The following is a 20,010-nucleotide window of genomic DNA, read 5'->3' on the forward strand; positions in this document are numbered from 1 at the left end:
TACGACTGTCGAATTTGTGTCGCAAACGGGGCCGGGCGAACGTGTCAGCTGTGTGACGTCACTCCTGCGGCAATTTTGAAAGCACGCACGGATTATTTTTTTCACTCACTCACTCACTCAACCTTACATGTGTGAATGAGTGAGTGAAAAAAAAATAAAAATCCGTGCGTGCTTTGAAATTGCCGCAGGATTGACGTCACGCAGCTGACACGTTCGCCTGGCCCCGTTTGCGACCCCAATCTGCGATTGGCTGGAGGGGTGTAAACACTGTCTTTCCACAGAAACGGCCCGCTGTTTACAAAACAAACACAAAATGGCAAAATACAGGCTGGAGGTGTGGGGGTTTAGGACAAAATCACCCCCACACGTTATGAAAAGGCCATATCTATAAATTGAGAAGTAGTTTGTTTGTTTAAATCCTGTATTTAAAAAGTGCATTTTCCTGAGTGAAACCGGCAGACAGCTTTTTCCGAATGCCCCAAGCACGTCATGAAACAAACAATAGAGGCGCTGTGAACTCAAAGTGTCGGCGTGTGGATAAATTTATATATATATTTAAAAATACAGGCCCAGAAAAGAGCTTAGGCAGGAGGAGCTTAAAAATTCATGTCGTCGCGTCGGCAAATGTGCCGTGACACGAGCCATGGAGAGCACACACACACACCCACACAAAAGAAGCATATTAAATATCTTTCTCAGCGACTTAATGGATTTTCAAATGCACTTTTAAGATTTTTACTGTACAGTATGCATGGAAATCCAAAGGTCAGCAGGAGGCAAACGGTTGAGAAGTTGTTTGACATTATGTCGACCCGGAAAAAGGAATATACACAAATTCTGAAAATACCCCCCCAAAAAAAACAACAACAAAAAATAAACGGGATGTATCTGTAACTTCTGCTGAAAGGTTGAAATGTCTCAAAGAAAAAACCATATTCAACCATTACTTATATACACACACTAAACATCGTACAAAAATCTGCAAACAAAGTTGTATACTTCTATAAGTCTGGTTAATTCATGTCAAAACATGACTAAAAAGTTACCAATGTATTTCCACAAATAATAAATCTGATCCGAATAGCGCGAAAAGTGGCTGCTATGCTAATAGTCTCATCCATGTCTCAGAAGTAAACATGACTGAAACGCAGAACCCAAAAAGTTACGCGAAAAAACACAGCCTTGTTCTCCTTAACGTATTTACTGTAGAGCTGTCAAAATGTATCGATTAATTGATTATCAAACTAATCGACAACTATTTTAACACATTTACTCCCAAAAACGTATAAATACGTTCTACTTTAAATGTTTTAACAGTCCCAAAGACTTTTTTTTTTTTTGATACTAGAGCATACAGAAGGCTTTGATGCAGCCCCTGAACTGCAGAGAACGGGAGAAGCAATAATGGTAATTACAAAAACGGCCAGTAGGTGAGTGTAAGAGAGTAAACCAGGGCCATGTTGAAAACAAGCTGATTTCCACACAATTCTAAACAGAACTGTGAATAACGATGAAACTTATAAAATGCTTTCGTATAATACAAAATTAAAATGAATCCGACTAGTCGATTAACCTATGGAATAATCGAGAGATTAATCGATTCTAAAAATATTCAATTGCGACAGCGCTAATTTACTGCCTCCTTGCTAGGCTAATATGTGCTGTGTCCTGTTGATTGTTCAAACCCAAAAAAAGTCTTAACAGAAACGATTTAATTGTCAATGAGTCAATGGGGAACCAGAAGTGTTACTATGGGAGAACACGCTTTATTCAGCCATTTAAGGACAAAGGATTTTTTTTTTATTTTTTTTTTGAGTAGCAGCTTTGAGCAGAGACAAATCATTGACGTGCTCCCCAGAGTCATTAGGAGGGAACATTTAAAGATAAAGAAGCAAGCGTCTTGCCAGGAGCCGCGTCCTCATTCACCTCCATGCCTCAACGTACAAATTCCAATGTCGATTTTTACTGTATTTATTTTTCTCATGACTTAAATCTAATCCCTACATTTGAATTCCCTATCTTGTCTGAAAAACACACACCAAAGGGGTGTATTTTTTTCCTGTTATTAGCTAAGTTAGCATTTTTTTGCTAGTCAGTTCACAATGTAAGAAAAGTTATGAAAAAGTTTTGCTTTGGAAGCTTGCATTAATACTAGTTTGATTTAAAAATAAAATGAAATAAAATCATCTGAAGTGACTTAAGGTTACATAACAGTAATCCTTCGGCTCCATCTTGTGGCATGTATAAGCAATTACAGTGCCGTAGAAAGTAGAGTTTTTACGAACAGAAGCTCCTTGTGATTGTATTCGTGTATTAAATCAGAAATCAAGCAATCGGCCACCGTCGTCAAATGTTGGGAATCTCTGGGACGGGGTTGTTTTTTTGTTTTTTTTTTCCCTGCCAAAGCTGTAGATCGAAATGTTTCCTCCCCTCTCAACCTGCACGTGTAATCAAGAGCTATTTTTGGCAGACGATTTCTCCCCCGCACTTCGAAAACCTGGACGTTTTGTTTCCCCCGAGCTGTCAAGCATTCGAGTGCAAACGCACCAAAAGGGAGACGTCGGCCTGACGTTTCTAGCACACTTCAGCAAGATGAAAAATGGAGACCATTCGAGTTTCTCTGTCTGATTTTTATTTATTTTTATTTTTAATGACGAAAAAACAAATACTGAAACATGATCTTGCTTGTAATATAATGTACCGGTATATTGAAATAATTGTATTTATACTATTGATTTTATTTTATTTTATATGAATAAGAAGCAACATTCCATTATTTACATCTTATTTATTTTATATTTCATTAATTTGTAATTATTTTATATTGTTTATTTTTTTTTAAATAATTACTAGTGTACTGTATTGTATATTACATATTTATTAAAAACTAAATATAATACAAAATTAAGACTAGACATATTGTATTTATATTACTCATTTTTATTTTATATGAATAAGTAACATTCCATCATTTACATCTTATTTATTTTATATTGCATTAATTTGGAATTTTTATTTTATATTATGTATAATTACTAATGTACTATTTGTTTTGTTTTATTCATTTTGTCCTTTTGGACACATTACAGCTTACATCGATCACATCAGATCATTTGCAACATTGACATCCGAAAGAAGGGCTGACGGATAGAAGCCAATGGCTTAAATAATAAGAATAAGAAGCAACATTCCATTATTTACATCTTATTTATTTTAGATTTCATTAATTTGGAATTGTTATTTTATATTGTTTCTTTTTTTTTTTAAATAATTACTAGTGTAATGTATTTTATAGTACATATTAAAAATAGATTACACATATTACTCGTTTTAATTTTATATGAATAAGAAGTAACATTCCATCATTTAGATTTAATTATTTTATATCGCATTAATTTGGAATTTACTTTATATTGTGTATCTTTTTTATTAAAAATAATTACTAATGTACTGCATTTTATAGTACGCATTTATTAAGAATAAAATCAATATAATACAAAATTAAAATGACACATATTGTATTTATTCGTTCATTATGATACGATTTTTCTTTCAATGACCAATGTTGACAAATGCAGTATATGACAAAAAATAACAAAAAAAATGTTGAAAAAGTGACAAGACGCCAGAGCGACTTGATATTCTGCCACCGGCGCGTCTTTCCAAAATCAGATCCCATCCAGTTTGATAACAGAATTGGGTCATCGTTTGAGAAATTGCGCGCACACACGCATGCACCGTCCAAGTGTGGCCAATGGCCTGCCAGCAGCTTTTCCGCCGCCAATGACTTTTATTGGGAGTTAATGGTATTACTTGCTCTCATTTACGAGCAGGCGACTTTTCTGGGGACGGCCAACATAAACAAACAAATGGATTGAAAGATGCAAAACGTCATGCAAGTCCATCAACTTGCTAATGACGGGCGCCACAATCACATGGCTGTCAGTCACACAGTTCAGTCAAAACGTACTTGCAGGTGGGAATAGCTCGTCAAGGCTGGCTAATTAATTGACCTTTCTTTTGCTCGGATGAATGCTCTTTTGGTTGCTGGAAATGAATAGCGCTGACGTTAGCTAGTAGGCCTCGCCAAACGTTTTAAACAAGGGGCTCGTCAACCATTTGGAAAATGAGGGATTCTTCTTGGGTGCGTACTTACTTGATTACTCGGGACGTAACGATAACGGCAATATCGTGATATTAAGACACAATATCGTCATCGTCATCTTCACGATATTTTAAAGCAACACATCTGTTCAAAAAGTCCAGTTGATTTGCATTTGTGCTGTTCTAGCACCCTCTAGTGGCTAGTTTTTATTTAGTGCACTTTAATTTTCATTAGGGATGTTTTGGCCCTTCTATGTTTAAAATCTACACTAGTTGTCAGATGAAGGGGAACGTCAATACGTGGAGGAACTCTGTGTGCGTGCCTTAACAAATAAGCACCTCAATATTAAATATTAGAGATTGTAGATTGTTTATATGCATTGCTGTTATGTACAAAAGCACAGTATTGTACTTTTTTTTTAAGTATGTTTTTTTTTTTTTTTTTTTTTTACAATATTGTGACCTAAATATCGCCAACCACCCCACAATATCGTAATAATTATCGTATCGTGACCTTCATATCATGATAATATCGTATTGTGATGTTTGGATATCATTACATCCCTATTGATTACTGCCAGTTTGCTACACATTTTCAGAAATTACAAATTTGCTTGAATTATTATGAGCTAAAATCATCTCTTCTATTGTTTTGCCGTATCAAAGCTTGTCCATGTGCTAAAAGATTGACCTTTGAACTAAACGTTTTTTTTTTTTTTTCGTACTTACACAAACGTTAGCATCTAAGACTAGCGTTGAGGTAATTTTTTTGCCATAAGGGCTGTCAAACAAATGACAACACGCACACACGCGGTGGGTTCATCGTACTTTATTGCGTGACGTCAAAACGCGATTATGATGGCCTGTCAAAAAAAAAAAAAAAAAAAAAAAAAAAAGCGACCCTGAGCCCAAGTGTGTGTGTTTGTGTATGTGTGTGTAGACAAAACACAAAGCTAGCAACTAGATGGGCTGTGCATAGTTTAGGCTACACGGAGTACAGTCAATAGATAAAGAGTGTAAAGAGGAATGTGACAAACTGAGCAAAATGACATTGTTTGTGTTTTTGAATGTGAATAGCCGTCATGCCAACGAAGCTATAAGTGATACTCGGCTATAAATATATCAATGCCCTTATTAATTGCGTCCCTCATGGCTATAATATTCAGAGTAGCGAGCCACCTTTTATTTACACTTATTGCTTTGACGCCATTTTTTTTTTAATGTAATTGTATGTGAAACCGCCGGCATTCCGCGAGACGCCGTTTTGACAAGGAACACGATTATGTGAGCAAGTACAAGTAGAGCAGATAAGGCAAATCGGACGCGTTGAATTTTAGTGTGACGAGACAAGCAGAAGTGCATCCGTGTGGGAACGCGCACAAAAAAGTTGAACATTTTGGGGCCAAATTTGGAGGTCAAACCGTCGTCATCACGTGCAAAATCTCGCAAAGGCTTCAAAAACAGGCCCCTGCAAAGTAAGGCCCGTTCGTTAGATACATGTGACATAAAGAGTTTCATTATTTTTTTCCCCCCTACTCTTGATTAAATGAATATGTATTATTTTTTTATTTATTTTATTTTTTTTAAATAAAAAATGTCATGGTATCATGAATAACATCGGTGCAAGGTTATTTTAGTTAACTAAAACTAATGGAAAGAACTAAAACTAAAATTCAAAAAACAATTTTGTTAACGAAATAAAATAAAAATGCTTTTTAAAAAATGAAAACTGAAACTACATTTTATGTTTAAAAAACTAATACTGAAGCTAACTAAACTAAAAATAAGCATTTATTAAAAAACTAAGACGAATAAAAAAAAAAAATAACAGAACCACCCTGAAAACTAATTAAAACTCATTAAATTCAAAAAACAAAACTCAAAACGAAATAAAAACTAACTAAAATGAAAAATTCCAAAACGATAATAACCCTGCACCGGTGTTGCAGTGTTTATCCCTTAAAGCTGCTCAAGCCGGGAAATTCAGTCTGAAAAGTTTTGGCCATATATTTGCAGGAGTATCGATTGTGAACAGTTAAGCTGTTCATTAGAAGACGTTTTGGTCATAAATAGTGAAATAAAAAAATAAAAAAATAAATATATATAATATATTTATAATATATTATATAATAAATAAATATATAATAAAATAAAATAAATCAAATATATAATATAATAAATAAATATAAAAAATATATTTTTGGGAAATTGTTTTATAGAGCGGCTCCAAGCTGTGAATATCTAAATAAAAACAATACTCACAGGCACATATTCTTTATCCTCTGCAAAAAACAAAACAAAAAACAAACTAATATTACTGCATTTTACTGAGGTGACTTTAGATACCACTTGTTTTTTTACAACTACTTTTTTTTTTTTTATGTGGCCCATCTGTCCATTTTAAAGATCAATCGCCGTCCAACTGAAGGTGAAAAGTGTGACGTTAGCCAACTTCCTGTGACATTTGAAACGGCAATGTGAAGGTCAATTCATTATTATGTATCTGTCATGATTTACCTTTTAGCGGATGCTAACATAAGTAGCATGTCGCCCACAGCTAGTGACTAATTCAAGAAACTTCGTGTTCACTTTGGAGGTTCCATTGCATCAATGATTTTGACGTGAAATCATTTTTCCGAGTTGATATAGATGATGTCATGGTTATGTGCACGGAACGAAGACAGGACTTAAGTCGGGCTTCCGCCAGGCCCTATTTTCAAGTTAGCGGCGAGGTAGCCTGACGTTTCCCGTTCGCTCGTCTCCTTGACGCTAACTTTCCCACATTGTGCTACACAAAACGTAGCTCAAAAGAAAACAAAACAAGCAAAGCTGCTACCGGCTGTTAATTTTTTGGCGGGGGAAAAAAAACAACAACATTCCTCCGTCTATTTATGTTAATCATAACAATGACTGGATTTATGATTAGCAGACGTCATATTTCAAGCACAACGTCCGCCGGCACCAAGCCTCGCTTCTTGCCGCTGCTCAGCCGCAGGAAGCCGTCCGTCTCCTCGTTCTTGCCCACGCAGATCTGCGGCGGGAGAATGCGGGGCGAGGGATGGAGGGATGCATGGTGCGAATAATCCGGGATTATTTGGGGAAGGGTAGCGAGCGATGTCGGACAACGAAATGGCCCAAGGATGGGAATTGGGAATAAATGCCGGGAGGTAAATGGAGAAAAAAAAAAAAAAAAAAACGATGGGGAAAATGTAGGAGTGATAAAACGACGGGGGGTGACGATAACGGATGATGGATTGGGAGTGAGAAAGGGCGGAAAAGAGATGTTGGGGAAAAAGGTGAGTTTTTCCCGCAATGAGGCTAAAATGCATCACAATGCAAATATGCCGTCCTTCCGTCATCTCTGCACTTTCACGCATCCATTTGCATACATTGTTGTTAATGCATTTGCTCTGTCTCTGTGTGTGTGCACGCTCACCTGGGCCTCTTTCACCGTCATCTGGCCTTTGTCTCGGTTGCCGTGGAAACCAGCCGTGACCTTCCACACTCGCTCGCCGGGGCGCACCCGCTGCACAAAGTTGGCGGGGAAATAGCCCACCTTGCTGCGGCTTTTCCCCTGACAATGAATAAAATGCAAAAAAACACACGTTTAACTCATTTGCTCCCCAAAACGTATAAATACGTTCCATTTTAAATGCATTAAGTCTCCCAAAGACGTATTTGTATGTTGTTTTTTGTTTTTTTTCATGCAAGAGCATAGAGAAGGCTTTGATGCAGCCTCTCAACTACTGAGAATGTGTGAAAAAAAAATGTAGTAATTACAAGAACATCCAGCCGGTGGCAGCAGAGTATAAGAGATCAACCAGGGCCATGATGAAAACTGTTTGCCCACAATTCTATTGATTTGTGAATAATGCTGAAACCTAGCTATATTCTAAATGCCAATTTCTGCAAAACGGAAACGGATAGAAATATACATTTTTTTTCCCTGATGAAAGAAGAAACTGTCATCTTTCTTTTGGTAGGTTAAATGTTTTTATAGAAACTGAACACAATATTCTGTGGGCCTTGCACGAAATCCCATAAAAGAGCCAGGAGCGAAGGGGGTTTCTTCAGTGAAAATGTCTGGGAGTGAATGAGTTAACCTAGGATGGGGCGATTGCCAGACGTGATCACCTTACAATGACTTGGTGAAGCAGCATGTGGCTCATTTCTGCACTCTTTGTTCAGAGTCATGGAGGGTTAGGGTTAAGGTTAGTGGGTAAGGGTAGCAAGTACGGGTTTGGGACAGGATTAGGGGGTTGTTGTAGGAATACTTGACTTATTGAGCCATTTTCCGCAGTAAAAATGTTATATTTTGTATTTTTTTAATCTATAATGAATGTAGTCACGTCATTTTTTCATGTACAATTAATACCTTTAAAAAGTACTTTTTGTACTTGCTGTCGACTGATGATGACATCACCTGTGCTGAAGAAGTAGGTAACGACCAATCATGGCTCAGTGTACTGACCAAACTCAGAAAAACAGGTGGGCCATGAAAACGTGTCACTGCTGAAAATTGTTCAATGAGTCAAGTATCCCTTTAGAGTTCAGGGTTTGGATTAGAGGATGGGATTGGAAAATTGGACCATTCTTTTTGGGGTCAGATTAAATGGTCAGGGTTAGACGATAGTGGTTCGATTAGGGGGTAAAGGTTAGGATTAGGTGTAGAGTTGTAGATGTAGAGTCAGGGGTTGGGTCAGGATTACAGGAAAATTATAGCGGGCTGAGTGTTCGATATATAAGATTAAATTGATTGGGTATGGTTAGGATTAGGATTACATCAAAGGATTTGCAGCCACACTAAGTGGCTAATCCCTTAGGAGCCTATGTTTGATTTCTATTATATGTATATATATATATATATATTTTTTTTTTTTTGTTGTTGTTGTTTTTTATTAATTATGCATATTTGACCCAAATAACTCATGTGCATAATTAATAATTAACAACATCAGAGCAAGCAAAGCAGACGCGCTAATCCTGAAGAGCATCAAATGCATTAATTGGCTAATTGACCAAAAATGGTCAACACGTTTTCCAAAACACGAACAGCAAACGCTAACGAGCCGTGCAAACTCCCACCCAGTTCCATCGACCTTCAAAGGCAAGCGGGCGGCTTCTCAAGTCTCGCCGCCTCGTCAGACTGGAGGAGGCTCGACTGATTGCTCAAGTGGCGGGTTGGCCTTTTTGCGCACAAAAAGATGACGAGGATGCTGCCAGAACTCACCTTCCACCAATCTTCATTGGCGTCATCTGTGACTTTGACGCGATCGCCGGGCCTGAAGGATCAAACACAAGGAAAAATGATTAGGGGGTAAATTTGAGTTGAGTGGTTAATAAATTGAAGACATTAATTCAAGTTCGCGATTCAAAGCCATGTCGTCTTCTTTTTTTAAAAATGTGGCTCCTATATCTATAAAATGAGGTCCGGTGTCGATACGAGCCACTCAGCCGAGACTCGATGTCTCCTCTATTCCAGAACATCTCACTTATAAATGTCACAAGATGATTTTGTGGCGAGGTCTTGGCGGCGCACGAACGTTATAAATGCGTTCATCCCTCCAGCAACTAATCTGCTCTTTTCCTTTTCCGGTCACATAATCTACGCAACTGTTTGTCCTTCCCATTACAGTTTGTGAAGGAGGTAGATGGGCCACAGTTCATACTATTACAAATAATGATAATACGTAAATATAATTAGAGTAACGACAATAATTGGACTGACTGTAGTTCCAAGTCGTTGTTCTCCTGAGGCAGGAACTTGAAGAGCGCCACGTAGGTGTGCATGGAGTGGACCGCCACACGCTTGGGAGTCTTAAAAAAAAAAAAAAAAAAAAAAAAAAAGAAATCATATGGATTACTTGGAGGAGAAGATGAAGAAGAGGAGGAGGAGAAATAGGAGAAGGGCAAGAAGGAGAGGAAAACAAAAAGGTGCATGAGAAAGTGGAAAAGGAAGAAGAGTAGAAACTACTGCAGGGATAGACAGATTATCGGAGTGGCTGATTATCGGTGCCGATGTTTCGCCTTTTTAATCGTCTTCGACCTTTAAAAAAAATAATAATAATAATAATTATAATAAAGAATAAATGTGCCAGCTGATAATAGATCATCATAACAATTGGGTAAATCTTATGGAATTATTTCGTTACAAACTTCCAACACTTTTATATTTGTTTTAAGTTGAAATAAAAGAAAAATGGAACATCAACATTTGTGCTAGACTGAAATTTTGTAATGCTTTATTTATTGAAAATTTCAGGAAACTCCCTGTAGTATTTTTTGTTAGAATTTAAAAGTAAATACTGTACGCCAATTGTCCAAGATTAATAATAATAATAATAATAATAATAATAATTAAACAAAAGCTGTTCAATAAAAATGTTTAAAGGGATACTTGACTCACTGAACCATTTTCAGCAGTTAAAAGTATTTTGTCCAGAATGAATTTAAGAACTACATTATTTTTGTATACAATTAATACATTTAAAAACTATTTTGTCCACTTGCTGTCGACTGAAGATGACATCACCTGTGCTGAGAAAGTAGGTAATGACCAATCATGGCTCACCCGTTATCTGGGTTTGGTCAGCAAACTGAGCCATGATTGGTCTATTACCTACTTTCTCAGCACAGGTGATGTCATCTTCAGTTGACAGCAGAGAGAATATTACAAGGCCGCTTCTGTCAAAATTTGATGGATGACATTCTTAATTAGATTAGGGGGGTCATGTGTGGGTCATGACCCCTCCCTAATGAAGATTAATGACCCTTTAATGACTTCCAGATGTCATATAATGAGGGTTAATGACCCTTAATGACTTCCTGATGTCATTTAATGAGGGTTAATGACCCTTAATGACTTCCTGATGTCATTTAATGAAGATTAATGACCCCTAATGACTTCCTGATGTCATTTAATGAAGATTAATGACCCTTAATGACTTCCTGATGTCATTTAATGAAGATTAATGACCCTTTAATGACTTCCAGATGTCATATAATGAGGGTTAATGACCTTTAATGACTTCCAGATGTCATTTAATGAGGGGTAATGACCTTTAATGACTTCCGGATGTCGTTTAATGAGGATGAATGACCTTTAATGACTTCCGGATGTCGTATAATGAAGATGAATGACCTTTAATGACTTCCGGATGTCGTTTAATGAAGATGAATGACCTTTAATGACTTCCAGGTGTTATATAATGAAGATGAATGACCCTTAATGACTTCCTGATGTCATTTAATGAAGATTAATGACCCCTTAATGAAGATGGATGATGTGTAGGTGGTGTTCCTACCTGTTTTTGCAGATATCATGGCTGACCCGGGTTCAAATGCTAATTGTTTGGTTAACTTCCGGATCCGGTGCACGCCCCCCTAGATTGAGTGAATAATGAATAATAATGAGATTGAATGACGTGATCGGAGGGAGTGGTTTAGTATGGGTAAAAAGTATATAACAAGCGCTTCAACAGTCCGATAGAGCTACAGCGAGGATGGCGGGGAAAATCAATGTAATCAGCGAGACAAATGTTTCAGTGCAGATGGGACGCACTGGGACCGACTCGATTTTGGATGCGCCGCGTAAGAAGCAGATGTTTTTGCGACGTATTCAGAAACCCCCCGCAGAGTCTTTGGAGGAAATATGTTCTTTGGATCCATCTGCCTCATGGGGATACCGCTTCCTTTACGAGATGGGTGAGCTGTCTCTGTATTTTAGCATGGACGGTGTTGAAAATACATCACCTAGTGGCTATGGGACTCTAAACTCTAATGACTGGGGTATATTAAATCAACTGGTACCTCGAGTGTTGAAAGAATGTATGAAGTCGTCTGAACCATGGAATGTTTTAACATTTACATGGGTCTCGAGGACAACGCCTACAGGTCGTTGGTTTTTTAAGGTGAAAATTGATTCTAACAACCTTATAGAGACTGGTGATCGCACAAATCAGAATGAACTGTTTTTTACTTTGGAAGCATTTAACACTGAATGTGGTGTTTTTTTGAGGGTTTTGACCCTACCGTTGGCTGAATGGAATGAGAGGATGGATGCGCACTCTGAAAAAATCTCCACCCTCTTTTTGGACAGCCGGCATTGGCGAAACATTGTGGGTGTAAGGAAGGCGTTGACGTTTGAGTAGTCAACGCCCCTATGAACCGCCTACTCTGACGTCATAAGCCAACCCCCCTCAAGGACAGCCCCCCTACCACTTAGACAATGGGAAAATACGCCTCTTTACAACAAATCCCACCCATATAACCGCCCCTATGTAATATAAGAGCAGGAGTCTCCAGCCGGACTACACTTTGCCTGAAAAAGCCAGCGACGACAACGATGCCTCCTACCAGACAGAGTTCCAGACGCCTGGCAACATCGTGGACGCCTCTGGGTGCCCGGAGTGTGGTGCCTCTGGTGGAAGGATCGCGGCTTAAAGTCTCAAAAGGTACGCAGACAGAGAGCTCTGACTTTGAGGAGGGAAAGGACGTTGAGGCAGCCGCGACCCACCTTGAGCGAGAGCAGTTGGACTGTTCTCAGTACCCCGCGACTGCCGACGAGAACACCCCTCCGCCGGAGAACTCTCAAGAAGTGCAGCTGACCGATGAGTACATTGCCTCGCTGGAGTATTCACAACTGCTGATGACTCCTGAGGAACTCAATACCCGGCATGAACACCTACCTCCTCAGCAGCCTCAGGAGTCTCAGCAGCAGCAGCCTCAGCAGCAACTAACCTCTGACGGGGACGTTGTGGAGGGGTGCCCGCCAACAGCTTTGCCTTCACCTACAAACCTTGACAAGGACTGGGACCTTGTCTGGAACGGGCCCCCGGACAGTTGGCTGTGTCGGGATAAGTACAACTGTATAAAACAGACTATAGGACATCTCCTCAATCAAGTTATAGTTAAATACAGTAGAGATGAATGTAATGGCTGTTTAATCAACCATCCCAGCCAGAGGCAGCACCAGTGTCTAGAAATAGACGATGATGAGTATTTTAGGAAACATTATCATCGTGTGATAGCATTGTTGTGCACGCCTAAATTCCTCCCCAGCATTCATTACATGTTGAACTTGCTTCATCTGACTACCGACATTAAGAAGGTCAAGACAGCGGCCGAGATTGTCCTGCTAGATCTCGAGCAAGAGAAGAAGATACTCGACAAGCTCGAGCAACTGGACGCCCTTGAAGGCCCCGGATCGCTGTCGAACGACCTCAAGACTCTGCTGGACAAGTACTACAATTCTAAATAGAGACACACGATGGGGAATATCTTCAGAAAATTGTTGTTTCGATATTACGGTTTGTGTAATTGGGCGGACATTCTGGAGAGAACCATTCTACATACTTCTGACCGAGACGGACGAATTGACAAAATGTTGTTGATTATGCAAAAAGTCAGATCATTGTCTCATTCGCTATTTCATGTATCTTGGGATTGTTTTGTCAGACGTGTTGTGAACGAGAGTCATTTGGGTTTGGCCAATACAATTAAAGCCGTTCTGGATGCATGGTGTGATGACGTGGGTGTAGGTCACCTGGTAACAATTTTGACTCTGTTTGTTGATTCTGCAAAATACTGTCTAGAAAATAACTACCCTTTAGACTTACCTGTTGAATTAAAAGAATTTCAAACCGTTGTTGAATTAAAAGTTAGTCCCTATGTCTTATCCCGAGTCCTTGAGTATATTAATTCTTAGTATTGCCTTTTAGCATTATGCATGTAATCATTTTTACTATTGTGTATGATTATACTATGGAAATCATGTAATAAACCAAAACAACAAAAGAAGTCATGTCTGTGTGAATTTATCAATAAATAATCGTTGCATATATCATTTAAATTCATTTTCTGATGATGGCTGAGAGGAAGTGTATGGAGAAGCTTTACTACGATGCCTCACACCCGGCCAGTTTTGGTGGTGTAGAGCGTTTACACTTAGGTGTACAGGATGTTACGGGTAAAAAAGTAAATCGTGATCGAGTCAGGGGTTTCTTAATCGAGCAAGATGCCTACACCTTACACAAACCCGCTAGAATCAATTTCCCACGAAACAGGGTTTTTGTCCCAAGGGCGCTGAATCAATTTCAGGCAGACCTCTGCGATATGCAGGCCCTGGCTGGTGTCAACGATGGATTTAAATATTTACTGACCGTCATCGATGTTTTTTCAAAAAAAGCCTACGTACGCATTTTGAAGGATAAGACGGCTCCGCAGGTAGTTAAAGCTTTTGAATCTGTTTTGTCTGAGAGTGGGACGCCTCGAAAAATACAGACCGACGCGGGTAAAGAATTTTTTAACAGACATTTTCAGAACCTGATGAAAAAACACAACATTGTTCATTTTGCTACTGCCAGTGATCTGAAAGCCCAGGTTGTTGAAAGGTTTAATAGAACTTTAAAAACTAGAATGTGGAGATATTTTACGGCCAGAAACACACGCAGGTATATCGACGTCGTACAAGATTTAGTAAGTAGTTATAACGAAAGCTACCATAAAAGTATAAAAATGAAGCCCAATCAAGTTACTGACGGAAATACTCAACAGGTTTTCCAGAATCTATACGGTAATATGCCGATAGAGCAAAGTGGGAAATTAAAAATGCGTTTTAAAACAGGAGATGTGGTGAGGATATCTAAATTAAGAGGAGTGTTTGATAAAAAATACGAGCAGAGCTTTACGGACGAATTGTTTACCATATCTGAATGTCTTCCTCGTTTTCCACCCGTCTACAAACTGAAAGATTATGACGGGGATGTCATAGAAGGATCGTTTTACGAAGGTGAATTACAGAAGGTGAGCGTATCAAAAGACCACACATTCCATATTGAGAAAATCCTTAAAAGGCGCACGGTGAGGGGGCAGAGACAATTCCTCGTTCGTTGGAAGGGATGGCCCTCGAAATTCGATAGCTGGGTCCCCGCTTCTCAGATTGTAGACGTTTAAAAAAGAGTTTCAAATACAACTTGTATCAGAAGCCGGCATGGATCCCTTACACGATGGAGGATTCTACGTTACTCTACCTTCTAACGCTAGTATGGATGTGTATACGGACAACACAATCTCACAGTTCAGAGTGAATTTGGCCCAACACATTGATCTCGAAGGAAGTTGGGAGGTGGCCCTGACTGAGATTTCATACCCTCGTAGTTGGATAAACGTACCCGAAAACCAGACTACTTTCTATATAAAAGATATGACGCTTTCCAAAGCTAAGGATGCAAAGAACTCCGAGACAGCTAGGGGGTCTGATAAAAACGAATTTGTAACCCACACCTTAGATATTACATCCGGGGAATATGAAGATCTTGACAAGCTACGAGAGGCGGTTCTGTATATTATAAAAAATAAAATAGGCAACCAAATTTTACTCCATTACGATATTAATATGCGGAAATTTCTTTGGATGTCGTCAACCGGATGTTATAAGATCCGCTTTAATGCACCGTTGGCTTACATACTTGGTATGAAGGAAGGACAATGGTTTACTATAAAACCTAATTGGTTACCTGCCCCGTACCCAGCCGATATAAAGGCGGGTCAATACCATTTATACGTTTATACAGACGTGGTGCAACACCAGACGGTAGGGGATGCCTATGCTCCGTTATTGAGGACTGTTCCGATCGAAGGGAGATACGGGGAGTTTATTTTTAAAACTTTCAACCCTGCTTACTACCTGCCTATTAGTAGGAGACATATTGAAGAAGTAGGAATACAGATTAAGACGGATCAGAATCAGCCGGTTAATTTTAAATACGGAAAGATAATTATTACCCTGCATTTTAAACCGAGGTAAAAAACAATGGTCGTGATGGAGACACACCCTGACCTGTATCGCTTTGTTAATTATTACGAAACCCAAGCAGGAGGGTCGCTTCCGGGTTTTCACGGGGCCCCTGTGCAATATGGGCGAGGTTTGGGCTCCATTTTTTCTAAACTTTTCCGTTTTGTCGTACCTTTAGTCAAAAAAGGTTTTACAGTAGCGAAACCTCACCTGCAGTCGGCGGCTAAAAATATTGCCATGGATGTAGCAGGACGTGCGATGGAAAGAATACAGAGAAGAGAAAAGAATCAAGATGGATCCGGGTTAATGGTTTTGGCTCGAAGACCTTCGAGGAGACCGATAGGTCAGAGACTGGTTACTCATAAAAAGCGTAGGCGTGCAGTCAAAAGGAAATCAGTCTCAAGAAGGAAGCGCCGAAGAAGCAACGCCGACATTTTCTCTTAAACAATCTGATGAAAATGGCTCTTTTACATCACAAGTCGCAAGAATGCACTCTGTCGGAATTAGATTTGTTCTCACCCCCAATGACCCAACTTTCGATAGAACAAAGCCAATACGTCGAAATTTCACCCTTATCAGCTTTGACGGAGCAAGGACCCATTGAATTCTTCATACCGGGGGACGGTTCTAAATATATGGATCTCTCGGACACAATGCTTTACCTGCGTTTGCGAGTAACACACAGAGACGGCTCTCATCTGGGCCCCACCGACCACGTAGGCATCATTAACTATCCGTTAAACACAATCTTTACCCAAGTAGATGTTACATTAGGGGATAGACTCATCTCACAATCAAGCGCTACTCACCCTTACAGAGCTATGATTGAAACATTGTTAAACTTTTCAGAGGATTCTCTCAAAAGCCAATTTAGCACAGCCATGTTCTTCAAAGATACACGAGGGCGGATGGATTCAACATCGCTCACGGGCAACGATGTTAATGAAGGGCTGGTTCACAGAGCCCAATTGATTGAGGGGTCCAGGGAATTTCAACTCCTAGGCCCCATTCACTCGGATATTTTCTTTTGTGAGAGATACCTCTTAAATAACGTGGATCTAAGGCTAAAGCTAACAAGAGCCAGCGATGATTTTTGTTTAATGAGTCCCCCCGACGCTGATTGCTCTCTGAAGATAATAGGAGCCACCCTTTTTGTAAAAAAAAGTAGCGGTCGCACCGGCCGTTTCTTTGGGTCACGCAGCGGCTCTCCACAAAGACAACGCGCTGTACCCCCTATCGAGGATCAACGTAAAGACTTACTCTATACCCCAGTTATCGAGGATCTGCCATCAAGACAATCTCTTTTTGGGACATACGCCAAAGTATGTGGTTTTAGCACTCGTCAATCACAGCGCTTTTGTGGGGCGGAAGAATTTAAATCCTTTTAACTTTGCCCACCACAATATTGAATACCTAGCCCTAACTCAAGAAGGGCGGCAGATCCCATCTAAGGCGTTTCAACCCCAATTTAACGCAGGAAACGCAGTGCGCGAGTTTCATAACTTGTTTTCCTCGACGGGGAGGTTTTTAAAAGATTTACCTCTAAGTATAGACCACGAAGACTTTCAACAAGGCTATGCTCTGTTTGCCTTTAATCTAAATCCTAGCCAGGACACAGAGGCTTTATCCCCTGTGTCCAGCGGTACACTCAGATTGGAGATGAGATTCAGGACCCCGCTTCCCCATACCGCCACACTTATTGTGTACGCTTGTTACGACTCTATTTTAGAAATTAACTCGAAGAGGGAAGTGTTAATGGACTATTACTGAGGAGATGAACGGAAGGGAATTGGAGAGTTTGATGACACGTTTACAAGGACATTTATTTGGAGGCGTTTACGCTTCGGACGAGTTATCCTCCTTGAAACCCTCGCCCCCCATATACTATATAGTTAATACACACCCCCGCTCTAAACCCGGAGAACATTGGTTGGCTCTCACCTTGGAAAAGGACGACTCTGCATCTTTTTTCGACCCCTTCGGCTTTCCCCCTGATTTTAAATATTACCCACAAAGTATAAAGTCTTTTCTGGAAAAGTATTCTAACCATATAATTTACCATAATCGCCAGTTACAACACGAACTGTCAGCGGCCTGCGGCCCTCATTGTGTGTACTACCTGAGCCACAGAGGGTGTGGAGAGTCTTACCAGGATGTGATGGACTGCTACACCGACGATGTAATCAAGAATGATGCTATGGTATCTGCTTTTGTTCGGCGACACCGGTTTTTTACCTGCAAACCATGCGGAGGACAAAAATCATGTTCTTTCAACAAATTTAAAAAATGTCATTGTCTGTAACGGATTATGTTTTTCAAATCATTTATTCAATAAAAGCAATTTAAAAGGCAATACAGAGTGATGTGTTTTTCCTTACATAAAATAAGTGTCATATTTAAAACCCCTCCCACTTTATAGTCGAAGCAGTCCGTTTTCTTTTCTTTTTCCCGTTCGAAGATTCCTTAACAATGGGATTAGATGTATATGAGCCGTTTTTTAGACGTCTCAACTCCTCGCGTGCATGTGGGTTAGAAACCGTTGTTTCGGGTATATTGAGTTCTGAGAGGGTGTGTAGAAACTCGCTCCAACCTCTAGGACCTTGCGATGAAACATTCTTGCCGATGAGATGTTTGAGTAAATCAGTCATGTGGGATCCTCTGACGGGCTTACCTCTGAAGATGAATTCGCTGCGAGGAGTCCAACCTCTTTCGTCGGTAGACAGTTTTCTTAAAACATAATCGGCGTTTTTACGGTAACGAGGAGGGATTGTTTGGACGATGTCGAGCCAGGCTTCATTCTCCAAACCCGTCGCTTCATCTGATGGGGATGTGTTTGATGTCTCAGCAGGTAGAGTCAGGTTGATTGGTCGTCGTTCGTTTTCCCCTTGTTTGAGCAACCCTAAATATCGTTGCATCAAGGATTGGTACTTTTTAATTTTCTCATACTGGTCTAGAGAACTATCTTCTAGGACCTCCTTCATTTTAAAATCCAAATTACGCTCCACCGTCTCTCGAATGGTTGGTTCGGGCCTGCTTAAACGTTCCAGTTGGTGAGGTGAGACAAGAAACATTTTCTGAGCTGTTCTCAAACTCATGTTGGTTAAAGTTTATTTATTTATTAGACCGCCTAAAAGACTTCCGAGGACAGGGGCGAATGCCCCCAACAAGGGTAAGATAAAACCACCCTTTTGAATCAAGACCGCCCGTTTTTTCTTCAGACTTTTTTTCTTATCGGCCAATTCTCTGATCACCTTCTTTTGCTTTTTTAGCCTCTTATACTGCGAAGGACTCAGCGGTATGTGACCTTTTAAGAGATTTAGAGCAATCTCGCAGAGAGCTTTCACCAAGCTACCGGGACCGCGCAAAAGTATGTCTTTACGTTTCTTGGGCTTGGCGTGAAACAAAGTTTTGAGCAGCGGAGCATTTCTTTTTAAAAGCTTCGACATCTTATTAAGTCTTGGGTATGTAGACGGTAGGCCACTGATGAGCTAGTAAGCCCGTCCTCAGTCTATATTGATCTGGACATGTCGGGGTTAAATCCACTAATAAATACCCGTGAGCGTCTTTGGTAGCGTCTTCAAAGCTTTCCAAAAAATACTTTTTCTTTGAGGGAAATATCTGATTAGCCAAAACACTCGTTTGTAATTTATCACGCGGGTTTTTAAACAACACCATATAATTACTGTTGAGGCTGATTGTCCGGCTGTATTTACCTTGATGAAAAATGTTCTGCGTTAACATGATGACGCTCATATTCCTATGATGTCTATATTGGGTAAAAATTCTTACCACCTCAGGGTGGTCCGACGCCTGAAAGATGACGTCGTCCAGAATAACCAAATGACTTTGACGCGCTGGAAACAAACTTTCATCCTCAAAAGAATCAGGGAGACCTTTCACAAAGTTAATATTTTTATTCAGCTTTTGAAGTTCCTCGTACAGAGGTTGAAAAGAAGTGTAGATCCATACAACATTGTCAGGAAGACTTTTCATAACATGGTTACAATTTTCCAAGATACTTTTTACAAAATATGTTTTTCCACACCCGCTTGGTCCAGATATTAAACAAGAAAAGGGGGGTTGAAGCCTCGGATCAAAATCAACTTGATTTA

General features: G+C 39.7%; 1 protein-coding gene across 1 annotated transcript in view; it reads right to left on the reverse strand.

Moving 5' to 3' along the window:
• The window catches only part of gpam (glycerol-3-phosphate acyltransferase, mitochondrial), a 36,987-nt gene extending 29,310 nt beyond the window's left edge, over window positions 1-7,677 (reverse strand). The window contains exon 1 of the mRNA XM_077502863.1: window positions 7,541-7,677. The gene's annotated coding sequence lies outside the window, so the exon portion shown is untranslated. The remainder of the gene's footprint in view (window positions 1-7,540) is intronic.
• Between the last annotated feature and the right edge of the window lie 12,333 nt (window positions 7,678-20,010).

The sequence above is a fragment of the Festucalex cinctus genome, chromosome 17 (assembly GCF_051991245.1).
Source record: "Festucalex cinctus isolate MCC-2025b chromosome 17, RoL_Fcin_1.0, whole genome shotgun sequence".
NCBI classification, from domain to species: Eukaryota; Metazoa; Chordata; class Actinopteri; order Syngnathiformes; family Syngnathidae; genus Festucalex; species Festucalex cinctus.